The 17,463-nt window shown below is 37.8% G+C and overlaps 2 long non-coding RNA genes across 4 annotated transcripts in view; one reads left to right on the top strand and one right to left on the bottom strand.

Annotated features, from left to right (window-relative positions):
- Positions 1–11,886: 11,886 nt before the first annotated feature.
- On the bottom strand, positions 11,887–14,651 carry LOC146762161 (uncharacterized). The gene is made up of 3 exons (XR_014943171.1): positions 14,526–14,651; positions 14,025–14,083; positions 11,887–12,017 (listed from the first exon to the last, which is right to left on the bottom strand). It is a non-coding gene; the product is annotated as an uncharacterized LOC146762161 (long non-coding RNA).
- Positions 11,890–17,463, top strand: part of LOC146762160 (uncharacterized) — a 30,491-nt gene continuing 24,917 nt past the window's right edge. For 2 of the 3 annotated variants that reach the window (XR_014943169.1, XR_014943168.1), the window contains exons 1-2: positions 11,890–12,001; positions 13,407–13,519. This is a non-coding gene — a long non-coding RNA (uncharacterized LOC146762160). Of the gene's footprint in view, positions 12,002–13,406; positions 13,520–14,475; positions 15,195–17,463 lie in introns of those variants that run through there. The other variant, XR_014943170.1, reaches the window with a different exon arrangement.

Genomic DNA, 17,463 nt, shown 5'->3' with positions numbered 1-17,463 from the left:
TGTGATTTTCCCTGGAGAAATTCCCTCCTGCATAAGAAATTAAAGCTTTTAAGCAGAGAATAGTTCAACTGTTAGGAAATAAAACAAAACCATTGCTACAGTCACATTATTTTCAACTTTTTTACAGTTTTTGAATACTATGTTGTTCATATGAATGAGGGCTTAGTAGCATATGTAACCACAGTTATCTCCTGACTGCTACAGATATGTAATACAATATAAAAAAAAAGCTTGTACTGGGTTAAATATTTTTACTGTCAGCAAATACATATATATATATATATATATATATATATATATATATATATATATATATATATATAAATGATTCTTTAAAGAATACTCAAAAGGAAAAAAAAAATGCTATGCAGCAAAACTTTTGGTGTTTTTGATCTCCTCGCAGTTGAAATCAACAACTACAGAGCCTATGAAGGCTTTAGCTTCCATTTCCATCAACTGCTTTTGAAGCAGATTACCTGTTTAGAGGGAATGGTCAGAAAAAAAGGGGTGTATGACATGAGAAAGCTGTCTCAGTTTAGCTGAAATTTTTCTTGATCTTGCGAAGACTCAGCAAAATTCAGGATAGGTTGTTATTTTAGTCAAGAGTAACACTTTGAGGTCAAAACTGACCTTTTGAAAATCAGAAATGAGAAGATGTCAGCAGCATTGTAGATTCCTGCTTACCTGATAAGTTACAATGGTATTGCCAATGGAAGTTATTGCAGTGTAGTTCTTAGCAGCAATTTTTGCATAACATTCTGTTCAAAGCCAAATTGTTTGTGCAGAAAAGTAAGAGCTTTGTCTTGGCTTCCAAGAATATTTTTTGCATAATTATCAGCTACACTATAAATACATATTTTTACTAGTGAAAGAAAGCATAATTGTCTACTGACAGCAGAGCTGATAGATGATAGCAATTACTTAAGGCCACATCAAGATGGAGCCTTGATTAGTTCTATATTAAACCAAACTATATTCTGTATCAAACATTTCATTCAAGGAAGCCTTATTTTTAACATTATGTAAGAATGTTACCTATAAACTGCTAATGTTTTTTTCCCACTGAAGAGTGCTACAAAGGAAGGAAATTCCACCTGCAACTTACCCAGCATTTTAAATGTGTATTTGATTGTACATTCCCTGCAATGAGACATCACTAAATAGACAGCAGCAGACTAGTGTTCTCTTTGCAATCAATCTGTTTACTGTAATTATACCTTACTATAACTTAGACAGGTCTGTTTTCCTAAATGGCAGAACAAGGGGCACTACATTTTATTTGACTTACCTGGGAAAAAAACTTAACTGAGATCAGTTGGGTATTATTTATGGAAGAAATACAGAAAAAAAATAATAATTGCTAATTATGGATCAAGTTTGAATCAACCCTGCATATGATTTTATTCTATACAGGACATAACAAGGAAAGACTGATTTTCTGAGTTACAAAAAATAGCAGGAAAAACATTATTAGAAAGCTTGTACTTTCTCATTTTATCTTTAAGAGAGCTTACCTGTAGGATTTGACTTTTCTAAAGTAGGGAGTATTTTAAGACTCTATTTTCAGAAGAATTATTAAAATCTTTATTTAGAAGTAAGACACAGAAATAATATTTAGAATGAAAAAGCAATTCGTTTGTTTCAAGCAGTTCTAATGATTCTTAAAACTACAGGATTGAGCATGTTACTTCCACTTTGGCTGAGGCTGCTCAGTTCCAGCATTTCTATTTCAAGGCAAACTGGATTTTATTTTGCAAAGCATAGGTTTCACCATGTCCTACAATATTCAGAAGAGAGGTTGCGTTGCTCTAGAAATGAGTGACCCTTTCACTGGAACCTTCAAGCTATGCTTGTTGTCTGAACATGTTGAAAAACTGTGGAGGATATGAAAGTCTGTCTTGAATTAGTTCCTGAGCTTTCACCTGGAAAGAGATTTAACGGGCCCAAGAGACAACACAGCTTCATGCATTTGAGGGGAAAATAGTTTTATGGAAAAAGAGTTTTATTTTTTGAAATAGCAGTGACGCAGTGGAGCAGTCTAGGACTAAAGGGATCTTTTACAGTAAAAGAAAGGAGATAAGGGAATGGATAGCCAAATACTTGAATAAATTTATTTGACATAGAATGATTCTCAACTTTACTATAGAGAAATGGAACTGCATATCCGGAAAAAATAAAATGGAATTACATTCATTTTCTATATTTCAGCCTTCCCATATCTGTTCTGAAAACTGAAGTTCAGTAAAGCCACTGATATTTTGGATGTTTAGACTAAGCCAAAATTCACTGCCAAAATTTAGATGCCTGTCTCACAGCAAGTGTTGGAAAAAAAACCCAATGCATTATCCTACAAACAAATTGGTACTACTTGTTCTCATAATTTAGAGGAGTAAGGTGGGAAGGAGTTGTTATTTTGTTTTGTTTGTTTGTTTGAAATCTTAAATATGAAAATTGCCAATGACTGTGGGAATGGGAACCCGTAATAGCAGCATTTTGTGTTTCTCTTCACAAACCTGATCAAAGTAACTGATTATAGCACTTCCCTTAGCACTCTGTGTATTGTTTCCTTGAGAGGACAATGGATGTAATTTCACTCTTTCAGGCTAAATGATTTTCATGCTAATTTCATTGCCTTTATCCATCCCACATGTGGTGTTTTTTCTATATAGATGTGTCTGACCCATGGCTTCTAATAGTTATCTGAAAAAAAATAGCTTTCAAACATAATAAAAGGTAGAAGTCATATCAAAGAGAGTTAATAACAGAAAGTACAGATATAAAAGAACTACTCAGACAATATACATCTTTTAAACAGCAGCTGAGTTAGAGGGGAGTGATGAGAGCATACTTGAATAATCTTCAGTGGAAGTAGTTCTTGTAAGCATATCACAGATGTTAACTATTGCTGGATTATTGTTTATCAAAAACATCATCCATGTAAATGTCTGAGGTATCACAGGCATCTACAGAAGATTAAAAAAAATATATGTGATTTACCATTGTCTCTGCAATTCAGGTATTACAATTATAGAAAAAATTGATATGATTCCTAAAACATCAAGAGAGCTGATCCTCCCATTCACTGAAAGCCAGCAGAAACCATTAGCCCAGCTGATTTCTACTAGATTCTACTGGTACTTATGGGAGAATTATCAGTGTTACTGCTTGGACATAATCAAGTGAGTTTACCTTACAGTATATTGTCTTCTTCTAAAATGGAAAGCTAATGAAGTAGAACAGTATAAACAACAGTGTGGAAGGTTATGGTGAGACACTACATACAACAAAACCAATTTTATTTGTTTATTCAGTGTTCACCTGTGATAAAAGAGAGAATTAGGTTTGAAAGGAACCTTACTCCAGAGGAATTCAAATTTCTGTATTTCCTTCACAGTGAATGAAGTTCCCATGGAGCAGTTGACTGGTGCTGTTCCCTAACACCTCAGCTAATTTGGGATTCAAATCTGGGACCTGTCTCCTGGAGTTAATCGTCTGTGTTTGTTCATATTATAAGACAGACCCTCACCTGAAGAGAAGGCTGGCACATTGGGATGCAAACTATATCTAGAAAACAGAGACTTGTGTTGGCTGTCTGCCTTTACTTTGCTGGAATTTAAACTTGAACGAAGCTCTTCCACCTTTGAGATTTGTACCATGAACACTGAAATACTTGGTTCACTCTTAAGCTGTTCTGTTTGAAATATCTAAATTCCTGTTGGACAAAGAACTAAATGGCTTTACTTCAGAATTGTCACAGAGCAATGACATATATGTGGGCTAGAAGACGCAGGAGTTAATTTCTACTTTAATCTAGGTAAAAAATAAACAAAGGATCATTGTCCTTGGGAAATTTTCCTCATTCACTTTAAAATACTGTTGCTACAAAACATTAGAGAAAATTTACTGTGCCCAAACTTCTTTTATTTTGTAATTTCTGCTTTCACTGAATGGGTATGCTACCACATCTGTTATAGTGGTAGAGTTGGTCTAGTTGAGTATCTGGTGACATATGACTAGGAAATAATATAATTAAGTTAACATTGCATCTAAAATCTGTTCAAGGCCTCAGCAACTTCCAGATAGCACAACACTGGAAATGCAATTGTTCAAGCTCATGTGTCTTGATCCTCCCTTACTAAAGAGCTGGGTACTAAGAGGCAGTGCTAAAGACAAAGGTGTATGTCCTAATCTGTGGAGCAAGATCTCAAGTCCTCCTTGGGCTTCACTGCAGAAACACTCCAAGGTAATTTAAAATTAGTTTGCATATTTATTGTATAATTTCCATTTCAGTATGTGTGTTTAACACTTCTATAATCCTGTTGATGAGGCAGGGCAGGTAAAGGCACCACTTGAAGTAACTTCAGAAAAGAGAATAGGCAGTTGCAGAAGGATTGTTACAGAGCAGACAGGTAGTTAATATTTATTTAACTCATCACTGTACCATTCTTCACCATACACAGCACTCTTTAAACTTCTTCCTTTTTAACAGTCTTAATCAGAGAGACTGAGTCAGGTTTGGAGCACACAATATTTAATAGAATATGGTTTCAATTGATATTCTACTAATCTGGTACGCAAATCCTACCTTAATAAAGAATACATATTATAGTTCACAACCATGATAGCAAATGCACTGAAAATGTATAACTTTATAATTTTTCCTAAATGTAAAACCTTGATTTTATCTCAGTTCAAACCTTAATTTCTTCAGTGTTCAAGTTAAAGTCACCCATCCTCAGCATTCATCCTAGGCTTTGGGTTAAGTTTCATATTAGAAGACCTGGACAGGTCAGAGAGTTGGGCAGACACCTGACGAGGTTCAACAACAGCAAGTGTTGACTCTTGCACATGGGGAGGAATAACTGTACACATCACTACAGGTGACTTGCTGGAAAAAAGTTTTGTGGAGAAGGAATTACTTGGGTGTTCTGGTGGACAACAGGTTGGCCATGAGCCTGCATTGTGCCCTTGTGGATAAGAAGGCCAATGATATCCTGGGGTGTATTAAAAAGAGTGTAGCTAGGTGGCTGAGGGAGGTAATCCTCTCCCTCTGCTGTGGTGAGGCCAGTTCTGGAATACTGTGCCCAGTTCTGGGGACCCCAGTTCAAAAAAGACAGATTTTAGAAGGAGTTCAACAAAGCACCACAAAGGTAATAAAGGAGGTGAAGTATCTCCCATACAAGGAAAGGGTAAGAGACCTGGACTCTTCTGAGTGGAGAAGAGAAGACTGAAAAAGAATGGATCTCAGCAGTGTTTGTAAACATCTAAGGTACAAGAGTCAAGTCAATGGCGATGGACTCTTTTTGGTGGTAAGCAATAACAGAACAAAGGAAAACAGACAGAAACTGAGACACAGAAAGTTCCATAGTAATGCAAAGAAGAACTTCTTGATTGTCAGAGTAATAGAGCACTGAAATAGGCTGCTTGGAGAGGTTATGGAGTCACCTCTGGAGATATTCAAGACCTTCCTGGATACCTACCTGATTGATCTGCTGCAGGGAACTGGTTTAACTGATTGGACTCAATTTCCAGAGGTCCCTTCCAACCCTTACAGTTGTGTGATTATCTTGAAGCAAACACCACATCACATCAGGTGATGAATGAGGTCAGAGAATCATAGAATCATTGAATAGTTTGTGTTGGAAAGACAATCCAGTTCTACTCCTCGCTGTGGGTAGCGTTGCCACCCAATAGACCAGGCTGCCAGGACCCCATCCAACATTTCACTGAGCACCTTCAGGGATGGGACATACACACTTTCTCTGGCAACCTGTTCCTCACCACCCTCTGAGTAAAGATTTTCTTCCTAATATCTAATCTAAATATCTAGGCCATCTGGGACCACAACAGAACTAATACATCCCGCCTTGCTCTGAGCTGTATATGGTTCCCAAGGCATCCAGTAGTTCCTGGCCCACTTGTGCTCCAGTTGTCTGTCTTTGTGAATTTAGAATAAAAGAGGATTAGATCCCATCCTGGATGGTACCTTTATTCAGCAACTGACAGAGGTTGACATAAGCACCCTGCAGGGTAGGTATGTTGTGCCTCTGACATTCCCAATCTTAATTTTCTTTTTGTTTTCCTGCTGTGTGATGGGAATGTGCCTGTTTCTATGGAATTGTTTGTTGTCCGTTTAGGCTTGCTATCTTGAACATGGGCTGTAGCCAACACAGCTTATTGTTTGTTTTTGGCCTGTCTCTTTTGGAAGTTGTTTGGGAGAGAGGTCTTTGTACCTTGAATGGGTGAATATCTAAGCAAGACATGAAAAAATGAAGTGTCCTGGTGCATTCATAGGCCCTGTGTGACAAATGACTAGTTGTCACTATCTAGTCCATAGATGGGACTGCTGTCATGGAGACAAAACTACATGGAAATACTAAAAATAAAGCTGGCCAGACAAGCTTGATAGCTTTTTAGGCAGCAAACCAAAGTGAGGGATTGCCATGGATATACTTGGATTTCAGACAAGCATTTGATAAGGTAACATATGATAGTCTAGAAAGAAAATTGAATCAATTTGGATTAGACAACAACACAATTAGTCCAATCAGAAGCTGGCTGACAAGGGAAAATTTTAAATATTTCATTAAGGAGAGAGAAAATGGTTGGTAAAGTTGCACAAGAATTGATACTGGGCTACCTGGTTAATGTCTGGATAAATGTATCTACAAAACTGTGTAGAGCATAAGGCATTTTCCAAGATACACTTAAAAGAAGGAATCCCCAAATCTTTTCCTACCAGCTTTCTTACCTTCAGACATGTGCTTCCTAGCAATATCTTTCAATATCAACCAAGCTGAGAAGCATCCTAAGAGCAGCCCAGCACTGCAGGTCTCTGGGCTGATATCCAGCCATGTTAGGTAGCCAGTCACACAAAACTCTCCTTTATTACCAGTAGGAACTCAAGATATAGCAGCAACTTTATCCAGCTGTATGACCACGCACAATTAAGCTAGAATCCTGATAGGTATGTCTACAGTAGAATAAGTTTTGTTTTGTTTTGTTTCCTCCATAATGAGAGAGTTTTCATTGTCCAGTCTCCCATATCAACATCTTTACAGTGGAGAGTACTGTGCTAATAAGGTAAACAGACCAGAGAGAAATATTTGGGATAGTTGTGATTTCTCAGTCTCTCACTCTACAATTAATCATTGAAGTCATCCAACTTTTGCAAACATGAAGTTAAAATAAGCACCAGCAGCCAAACTCATAAATACTTCAGCAGTCAAGACTTGTTTACGTTTGAAAATGTGGTGAGATAGCCAGAATAACTGCTTCAATGTAAACCCTCAAACCACTATTTTCTTTAACAGCTATTTCACTTAATGTCTGGATACAGACAATCACTGAGTCATCAAAACTACCTCCCTTATCACTGAAAGAATTTTTCAGATAGCCAGTTTTATTTTAGATCTCTTCCTCACGGTCTGCTGATTTATCTATTATTCACATAACTACATCTTCCTCTGTCCTTGAATAATTTAAACTGTTTTGCATCTGGAAAAACGCTCTTTCCAGTCTTCCCAGCAAGATCCTATTATAAGCAGATACTTGTGTCTAATCACACATATTAGTGAACCAAACAACGCAATATATATCTATTACTTGGATGCAAGAATCCATGAATGTTCTTTATAAAATGTTTAGAGCTTTCACTTTGCACTTTATTTGGAAATAATGTTAAGGAATGAGAATCTCTTCCAGATTAACCTACAGAATCTCAGGGTGAAGTCAAAATCTGTATTTGTGAATTAAAAGTACCATCTTACTCAGTGTGCTTATTACCCTGCTGCTCAATAATACATTTCTTAGAGATAATTTAAATACGAATCAATTTACAAAAAATAGCTGATTCTCCTAGGATCTAATAAATTAGAGAACTGAAAGATGCTTAAAAATCAATCTATTTCAAGTAGCTATTGCAAAAATTGAGAGTAAAGTCAGATACCAGGACACAGAGGTAGACAATGCACAGCTCTGCATTAAGCCCCTGTCTCCCAGGGAAGAGGGACCCATTCATTCAAACCCACCTGGCATTAACTGTCTGCCTCTGAAGGGGCTCACTTTCCTTAATGGGCTCTGAGGCTTCAAGTGCAATTGTGTTGGATCAGTTGGATCAGATACATAGCTTGGTATCAAATTCTTGATAAGGTAATTTGTAATTCAGGTTACCTGACACTATGTTTCAAATACATCCTACAGGAACTGATTTGAGCTATCTGAAAAAAATGATCACCTAATATGCATCTTGTAATTCCTCTTCTTCAGTAAGGTGAAGTAATGATTTTTTTAGAATTATTTACTTAAGGAAAAAGCTGCACATGATCTTATCCACAGAAACACTCACTTGTTGACTGTTTCCTTTAGGTAGCCTTCCTGTAACACAAACTATATCTCCAAAGAGGATAGGCTGAGAGGGATGGGGCCTGGAGAAGAGAAGACTCCAAGGTGACCTGAGGGCAGCCTCTCAGTGACAATAGAGGAGCTACAAGAAGGGAACAGACTCTGTTGAAGGTGATAAGACAAGGGGAGATGGTTTCAAGCTAAAAGAGGGGAGATTTAGGTTGGATATAAGGAAAAAGTATTTTACAGTGAGGGTAGTGGGGCACTGGAACATGCTGCCCACAAATGTCATGGAAGCTCTGCCCCTGGATACATTCAAGGTGAGGCTGGATGGAGCTTCAAGCACCTGATCTAGATGTGCATGTCCCTGTTCATTACAGGGCAGCTGAATTAGATGACCTTAAAAGGTCCCTTCCAACACTGAGGATTCTCTGATTCTCTTGATTCTATGTGTATACAATTACAAATAGAAAACACAAAGTATGACGTAAATTTGTGGTTCTGTTTTGAATAGGAAGTTTTCAATTTTATCTTAGGTCTTCCTCATCCAGAGCTCTAATCTGCTTGGATAACTTGAAAGCCTATTTAGGAAGAATTAAAAGAAATGTTTTATGTTCTAAAATGTCCTAAGCGCCCAAAACAAGAGAAACCTGTACCATGATGAGTGCTTCTGCAGACATTAAATCTCTGTTAAGGGTGAAGATGTAAGTACAAAGTCATTTACATTAAAAATTATCACAACTTCAGCAGAATATGAACCAAGAAAAAACATTGCTTGCAGCTGGCCTCCTCTTGGTTGGATATTGTATACGTACTCTTAAATTCACCATACAGCAGAGCTGCTGTCACAGAAGAGCATGAAGGCAAACACAGCCTAAGCATCCCTGTCCTCTGGGCTCTGCCTTTCCCTGCCACAGTTCTGCAAGTTGTCGCCATTGTTGCTGCTTGTGTTCAGCTGCTCCTTGCAGAAGTATGGCCTCATTTACCCACCTCCTTACTGAACAGAAAACGGAGAAAGCTCATAGAAGAAATGTTTTCTAATATATTTCCAGTAAAGATAAAGTGCTCTGGCCAATTCCTTCTGTTTGATCTAGGCCAGTGACTTTAATTCTTGGGAAAGGCAGGAAAAGAAGAGAGGCTGAATCAATTGATGTGAATCATACAGCTGCATGCTTATTTTTCCTAGTAGGTTTCAATCCTGAAGTCTTCCTAAAGGACAGTATTTTAGACTGCTTTTTCCCTATCGGTTGTCTGCATTTTTTTCATACAGACCAGCACACAGATTTGCATGCAGTATTCTCAACAGGGTTCCAGCCATGCCGTGTAAGGCGTCATTATAACTTCTCTGTCCCTAAAGAAAGTACAGAGCATTTAGAAATCCTACCACTATCTTTAATTTCTGATAGGTGCACCATAACAACAGATCAAGGTCATTCTGTGATCAGCTAATTCAGCCAGACTTCTTTTTATTTTAGTGCAAAGAGGAGATGAACAGCAAAAGCCCATGAGCTTGTTTGTGTTACTTATATTGTGCACATACAGCACGCACGCAGGTATTCTCCCAAATATACCTCTTTGGTACTGAAAAAAGCAGTTAAAAACCTGAGGCCCGCTGCAACCAACTTGCACAAAAATGCAAAGCAAACTGAAGGTGGAAAGTAAACAAAAGCAAGTGAAAAAAGGAGACGGATTTATAGCAGAAGTCACAAAGTATGGTTTACTATGATAATATCTTCACATGCCACGCATTATTGTATAGATGATAACATAATGCATTTGTAAGAGTGTATTTATAAGCTCACAAAGGCATATCAATGTAAATGAACTACAAGGTATTAGAAGAAAAAGCCCTCTGTGCTAAATATTAGCATTCCAGACCCTCAGCCCTGTGTTCAAATGAGTTCAGATATTTTTTGTAGAAATAGAAATGATTCAGTGTTGTACAATACAGTACACAAAGATTTCAGAGAAAAGTGCTATTGTAATGCAGCAAAATACTCTGTTCCTTTGTAATTAGGAAAACATTTTGAAATTAGCTTCCTTTATGGCATGAGCAGTCACGAGTCTAAAAATAAACGCATTTTGGCTTTCAAAGCAAATTACGCCCTCATCTTAGAGCACAAATTGGTGTAAGTCAGCCCGTAGTTCTCATGCACTTGTGTGATACTCTGAGGTATGTGTATCCACTGTGGAAACAGGTTTAGTTTCAATAAATATTATTGTTCTCAATGACTTTCAAAAAACATGGAAGTATTTGTATCTTGAGTAGTCCATTTTAGGAGAAAATCTAAAACTCTGGGCCTTAAGGTTTACTGAAAACTCTCTTATCATTGCCTATGTTACCAGCAGTAATCCAACTGAAGTTTAGTTCACTGTAGAACTAAAGAAAGAAAGCAAGGATTTCTATTTTAAGATGCTCACAAACCTCGTTGGAATTAAAACACACTGCACATGTAACCCCTGAAGTGGTAGCAGTCCTTTAAATAATTTTCAGAAGTTTAAGTGCAGATGCAATATGAGTAATTACTGTTATTGCAATTCTGTCCAACTCTTTTAGCCCAAAATCCAAGTTCACTCCATATATTTGCAAGAGGGCACCAGGTGGAAATCAACACCTGAAGCAGCTTCAGACTTGGAGACCCCTACAAGTCCTCTGCCAAGAAGTCTTGCAGCCAACTACGTGATATTTTTAGCAGAGAAGAATCAACATCAGACTTCTGCTTAAAATCTGAGTTTTCCCAATGTTGAGGCATACCTATAATTTTGCTCTGGATTTCTCTTTCTTACTGTAATGCAGAAAGAATAGTTTGCTTAAGTACCTGGATCAGACTGCAGCTGAAAGGTTTAATCATCTCAGCGAGAAAAAATGACACTGTTAAGAAATCCTGGGGCTGCATGTTAAAAATAGAACAAAACAATCGACGGCTCCTACTTCAAGAAATTCAGAAATTAGTGGTGGGTTATGCACTTGAATCAGCAGCTGTCATTGCTGTAAAACTTCATTTCAGTTTATCAGTTATTATGCTGAGAAGAAGAGAACCCTGATTCTTAATCTGCACTGCTTGTTTCAAGTTGAACGGCTTAGTTTTTCCCACTGGAAAATCTTTCCTCATTGCCTCTGACGTCTACATTACAGAACAGTAAATATATGGGCAACAATTTGCTCTAACCAGTTTTATTCCTGCTGTATCTGTAATACCATCCAGCTCATCCTTTTCAGGAGTTTTTAACTGCATGCAATGAACAGTTAAGCAATTTTTCCCTTTTAGATTGCTGCCCTAAAGACAGAGATAGAAGACATGAGAGACAGACAGGATGGAAAAGAAACAAAGCGAGTACAGACTTCATGGAAACAATTGCTCATGTGCACCGTACATGAGCTATGGCATAAAGTGGGTGAATCAGATTTTGCCTTGCCATATTATACTTCACCGAGAAGCATTGCATGCTACAAAATGTGGCCTTGGAGGAAACAGAGTACATTGGTTCATCGTAACAGGGCAGCTGGGGCATGCAATGAGAAGCAAAATGAATTAGAAAGTTCTGCTAAGGACCAAGAGTGGCTCTGGCTCCCGCTGTCTGTCGCCTCCAGGAAGAGTATCTCCATGCTCTGCAAGATGATTTAGGATGCAGTATTTGCTATGGTCCCATTTTACAGGTATGGAGATTAAGCTCTGGAAAAAAAAAAGAAAGGATTTGCTCAGAAACTTGATCCATTCTTCAGACTGTCCTCTTTTCTTACTTCTGACTTCACGCAAAAAAATCTCATCTGTATATTCCAAGAGAAAACTGATTATTTGTGAAATGCTTCTCTATGTATGCTCATATCATCATATCTTGTTATTTTTCCTGTGTTAGTCTCTATTCTCTAATTATTGACTTCAGTAAATAAACCCTCCTACCTCCTATCTCTTTAACTGTTCATTTAGTAAGTTCTTATGTAAATCGTCCTTTTCTTTCCATCCCCTTACGAGATCCTCTACACTCTGTCTTTTCTGTTTACATCTTATCTAAGTAAATGTCACCTACAGGCATTCTATTCTTCCTCCACTCCTGTGCCTGACTTCTTTTCTGTGTTCTTTCCCTGTAGATGGGTTTCATATCTATGAATGCAGATATTTCTGAATCAACAAACACAAGCACTGTGTAGTCTGAGAATCAAGCCAATAATATTCTAAGAACTGCAGGATTAAACTTATCCTACTGCTAAGGAGCATGCCTAAGATAAGGCACATGAATCATGTCCTAAATGTCCTTTTTTCTTCATTTACTATGAAGAGTAATATCTGTATTGTAGATATATAAATGTAGGTGGAATAAACCCTGCTCTTGTCCAAACTAAATTCCTAGTCTGTCTGTAACACTTTGTAGATGCTTTGGCTCAGCATGGCTAATTTAAAACTAACATTCTCTGCTCATTTCTTCTGGGCAGAAGTGTCAAGCATTTGATTACACGAGAACATAACCTGACCATCACGATCTTGAGCAGCCAAATTCTTAGTGTCTTTCTGTCTGACATCTTTAAATACACCATTTCTGATTCATTCACTCTACTCGAACTGTTATCAGGTTCACATCTCATACATATGGCATGCTTTTCTTGGGCCCACGTATTGGTTACATGTAAGCATGGATAATTAAATCTGTTATTTAGCCATGCTACTAGTATCTTTCTGTCCCTGAGGTTCCTCCTCTCTGTCACATCAGAGAAAGGATTCAGGGGAGCTTGCCAGCCAATAATATCTCTTTTTCCCTTGAGATTTGCCCCTGAAGCCATCTTCAGTCTTTGCTGGGAGGATGTTTCTATCCTACACCTAGCCAGACTTTGAAAGAACAGTTTTGTGTTTTCTTCCCAGATTCTGCTCATGTTTGGGCACAGCCTCTATCAAAGAAGTGTAAAACTTCCCTGTTTATCTTCAGTATCTTTGGTAATTTCTTGAGATCACTGCACTCTTACTTGCTGACAATCATATCACTTTCATCAGTCTTCTGCCTCTTCCCCTGGTTGGATTTTGAGTTCATAGAACTTTGAATTTTTTTGGTGCTCTTTTTTTTTTGTACAGCTCCTACAACACTGAAGTTGCAGCATGTATGTCAAGGATACCACATATGCTCCTCCATCTCAGAAAACGTGAGAGACTGCAAATAATTTCTGTGCCTGAACGACACATCAAACGTGAGGATTTTATTTATTCATATGTATTTCCTTTCTCAGCAGGAAAGACGTTGCCCTTTCAGGGCAGAAGAGATTGTTAAAGCATTGATGTTCAAAAGTATAAATGATTTGTCCTAAGGCAACAGACATTGAGGGAAAGGGCACTTAAGGTGACTGTAAGGTACAAGGGAATTCAAGGAAACCCCACATATTTATTTAATTCTTTTTACTTGGCCTTGTTTTACATTCTTGATTAACCAAATCCAATAACAACAAAAACTTGCTGTGAATATTATCCAGCTACCTTGGAGGTATAGGTATAATATTGAAGGTGGATTTTCTAATGTAATTTCCCTTGTGGAAATAAAGCTTTTAGTGTGTAGTACACCAAAGCAAAACAAAAGTAGAAATAGATGCTCTTTAAGCATTTCGTAAGCTTAAATTAAGCTTAATGGTCTTTGTAACACAATGTAGGCTTAGAGAGTTATTCAGCAAAAGCTGTGCAAAAGCTGTCATTCAGCCTTACCTGGGGAAGCTGGGGTTCCAGTTTCCTCTTGTGAAGTAAATTCCAGACAGTAATTAGTTCTGAAAAATATAAAGTCCTCCCTCAGGAACATTAATTTGCTACTTCAGTGGTGAACAACAATTGCAGAACATGGCGACCAGAATGGGCTAATTAAAGGTGAATAGAATGATTAAAAACAAAACAAAGCAAAGTATCTGTTGCTTAGCTAGCTTCGGCTGTTCAAAGTGCTGCTTCAAACAATCAAAAAAGATTAGTAAGGACCTAACAGGATGAAACTATAGTATTGGCACAAGAGACACACTGCGCTTCACTCCTTCCTGTGTCTGCTTCAAAAGCACTATGGCTTGCTAACTCTGGCTTATTTCTCCTCTCGTGCAGCTCAGAAAGCTCTAATGACCAAGTAGATGGTAGCTTTTTCTTTTTCCTTTGGTTCTGCAATATATCCATACAGGTGTAATGCTGCTTTTGACCTCATTACTTCCACTTCACCGCAAGACTTACTCAAAACAAGATGAATTCAAAGCAACGAGGCAGTCCATTCCCCTTCACAAGCGAAGCACAGATGATAAACTGAAGTCATTATAACATGAAGCCTGCTATAAAGAAGAAATTAAATAAAGTTCCTCTTCAAAGAAATCAAAACACATTAAGGCAGTGAATGTAAGACAGACAAATGTAGAACAAAAATAAGCATATTTCTTCCTGGGAGAGAACTCACAAAGAGGAACTCCTTTTGAAACACTTAAGCTAATTCAAAAGCAAGAGCAATAAAATGTTCCTATCATGAGAATAAGGCCATTGAATGTTGTTGCAGTAGTGTAGGTTTACAACTGCCTTAATACAGTGTATGCCATTTTCAGATTTAATTTGTTTGGATTTTTCCTCAAAGTAATACTTATCTTCTAAGTGCTTAAAGCCAAGGTAAGCAGTGATAGCCTGGATGTGGAGAGTGTCCAAAGGTTGCTCAGGAGGCTGGAGAACCTGTCCTGTGAGAGAATTGAAGTTGTTCAGCCTACAGAATAGAAAGCTTTCAGGAGATTTGAAAGTAGCCTTCCAGTACTTAAAGTTGCCCTACAGGAAAGCTGGAGAAGGACTCTTTATCACGTGGATGGGGCCCTGGGCAACCTGATCTGATGGGAGGCGCCCCTGTCCATGGACAGGGATGGAACTGGATGGACCTTAAGGTCCTTTCCAACATAAATCATTCTTTAATTCTGTGTTTCTACATGATATAGATATCAGTGCCTTAAGAGTCTACAAGAGATGTAAAAATGTGCATGATGTCCAAGGATGGAAAGATTAACTCCGTTCTGATCTGAAAAGGGGGATCATAATTTTCAAAAGGGGAATTCAATTACAGTCATTTGAAATGGAAGCCCACAATTGAAATGTAGTAGCTCAGAAAGAAAGGCTGAGATTGATGTTTCTTTTCCTGAAGCAGTATAATTACCATCCCACACTTATTTTCTTTGTATCCTTTTTGTTGATAACATTGTTCATGTACTGGTATTGAAATCTGGATTCCCCAGATGCTGAGTTTGAACTGAGGGAAATTAGCTTAGCTCTGAGTTGAGCAGTGTGTAACTGCAAGTGACTACATTGAGGTACTGGGGAGCACCACACAGTGCAGCAGTAACTTGAGGACATATGTCATGAATTTGAAATATAACTTACACTCTTCTAACCTTCTTCACGAATGCTGCATGTCAGTTAGTTTCTACTTCTGTGTATTGGCACTGCAAGCCTTTTTCATAATTCAGGTCCAGGAGATTGATGGGATTGAAGATATTTGAATTTGAGCTTCAGGCCTAATTCTGTTTTAAATGAGTAATTGTTTGTTTCTTCACATAAGAACAAAACTCATGTTGATTTCAGGTAGAGAGCCATCGACAAAAGCCTAGATGTTAAGATGCTGTGTGTCAGCTACCTGAAAATTAGGCAGGGACCCAGCAGGGAAAGACCTACAAGTCCATTTATCTCACCAGTGGCAGAGACACTTTTGTGTGTGAGGACTCCACTGGATAAAACTTGAAGATGACTTCAGGGACCAAAAGGAATCAGGAGTTAGGTGGGTTCTTGGTGTCTTGAGTAGGAATGTGTGGGCACAGGAACTGCATCTAAGCTTCTTCAGGAGATATACTATTACTGAAGCAAGGAACAAAGAAAAATTGGCCCCAAATTCAGTGATGATTATTAAATCCCCAACCACAAATCCATCCAAGCATTGGAAACTTTCTCAGCATGCAAAAGCAGAGGGCTGAAACTACAAGAAATATCAAAATACAATGAGATGTAGAAGGTGGCAAGTCTCCATTACGTTGCGTTCATTCAACTGATCTTATCTATAGTCTTCCTGCATTTAATGTGGGTGTTTCTTTTTATGAACACATATGTAATTAGCCTCTGAACAGAGCACACAGTGGCACCTCTGGGGTTGTAGCATGCTACATGTGATTTCAGTTCTTTAATATTATCATTATGAAGCCGAGTGGCAGGAGGCCAGCAATCACTAATCGGGGGACAATAGAGCTAATTACAACTATCTGCAAGATGAAGAGTCACCAGACAACAACAATTCTCTTTCATTATGGCTGATCCCCATCCTGAATTTCATTTCAGTGCAATCTGTTCTGAACTGAAAAAAGTTGGAATGCAACAAAGTCCTTTCCAGGGTAGTTCCTTAAGTTCCAGCTCATGGGCTCTTCTCAGCTATGTAAAGGGCTTTACATAAACCGAACTGATATGTGGGTTCACAACCCAGTACAACTCTCTCACACTGTCATATAAAGGCATCCTTATCAAGCTTTGAAAACTAACAACTTATACTTGCATGACCTTTCCTGAGCTGATCCTCAAACTCTCTTGATGCTGCCAAACTGAGTAAAAACTAGATTTTTTTTTTACACAGATGAGCTGCTCAGTTGAGATCTATAGGACTTTTTGAGCTCATAATCACCAAAGCCTCCACTGGGACACTGGGGCAAAATAAAGACTGAACTTTTGATGCACCATAGAGGATTTTCAAGGCTGATTCAAATTATTCAGGTCCAATCCCGCTCCTCCATCTTCCTATTGCAAAATTATTCTGGCAAATATCAAATATTTCCACATTTATGTATGTGTCACAGATATAAGAGGTTTTTTGTTATATATATATGAAATATTTTTGAATGTATTAATATATTAAGATGTAGCACATTAAATTAAATACACAAAAGCAGAGAATTAGCAGTCTCTAATGTCACTAATTTTTTTTTTTCTGGAAGAATCCAGGGGTCTATCTTTGATTACAGATGTAAAAAGAAATAGTAAAAAGGTGAAAAAAAACATACCATCTATTAAAAAACAAACAAACAAACAGAAAACCATCTGCAAAATTGGGATTATGGAGGGATATATTCCAGATGCAAAATAACCTGTCTCCAGAGAGTTAGCTTAC

The sequence above is a fragment of the Coturnix japonica genome, chromosome 2 (assembly GCF_054131305.1).
Source record: "Coturnix japonica strain WE chromosome 2, WE-NBRP24, whole genome shotgun sequence".
In the NCBI taxonomy this organism is placed as follows: domain Eukaryota; kingdom Metazoa; phylum Chordata; class Aves; order Galliformes; family Phasianidae; genus Coturnix; species Coturnix japonica.
Note: the sequence above shows the minus strand (reverse complement) of the source record. Positions and strands in the feature narration are given on the sequence as shown.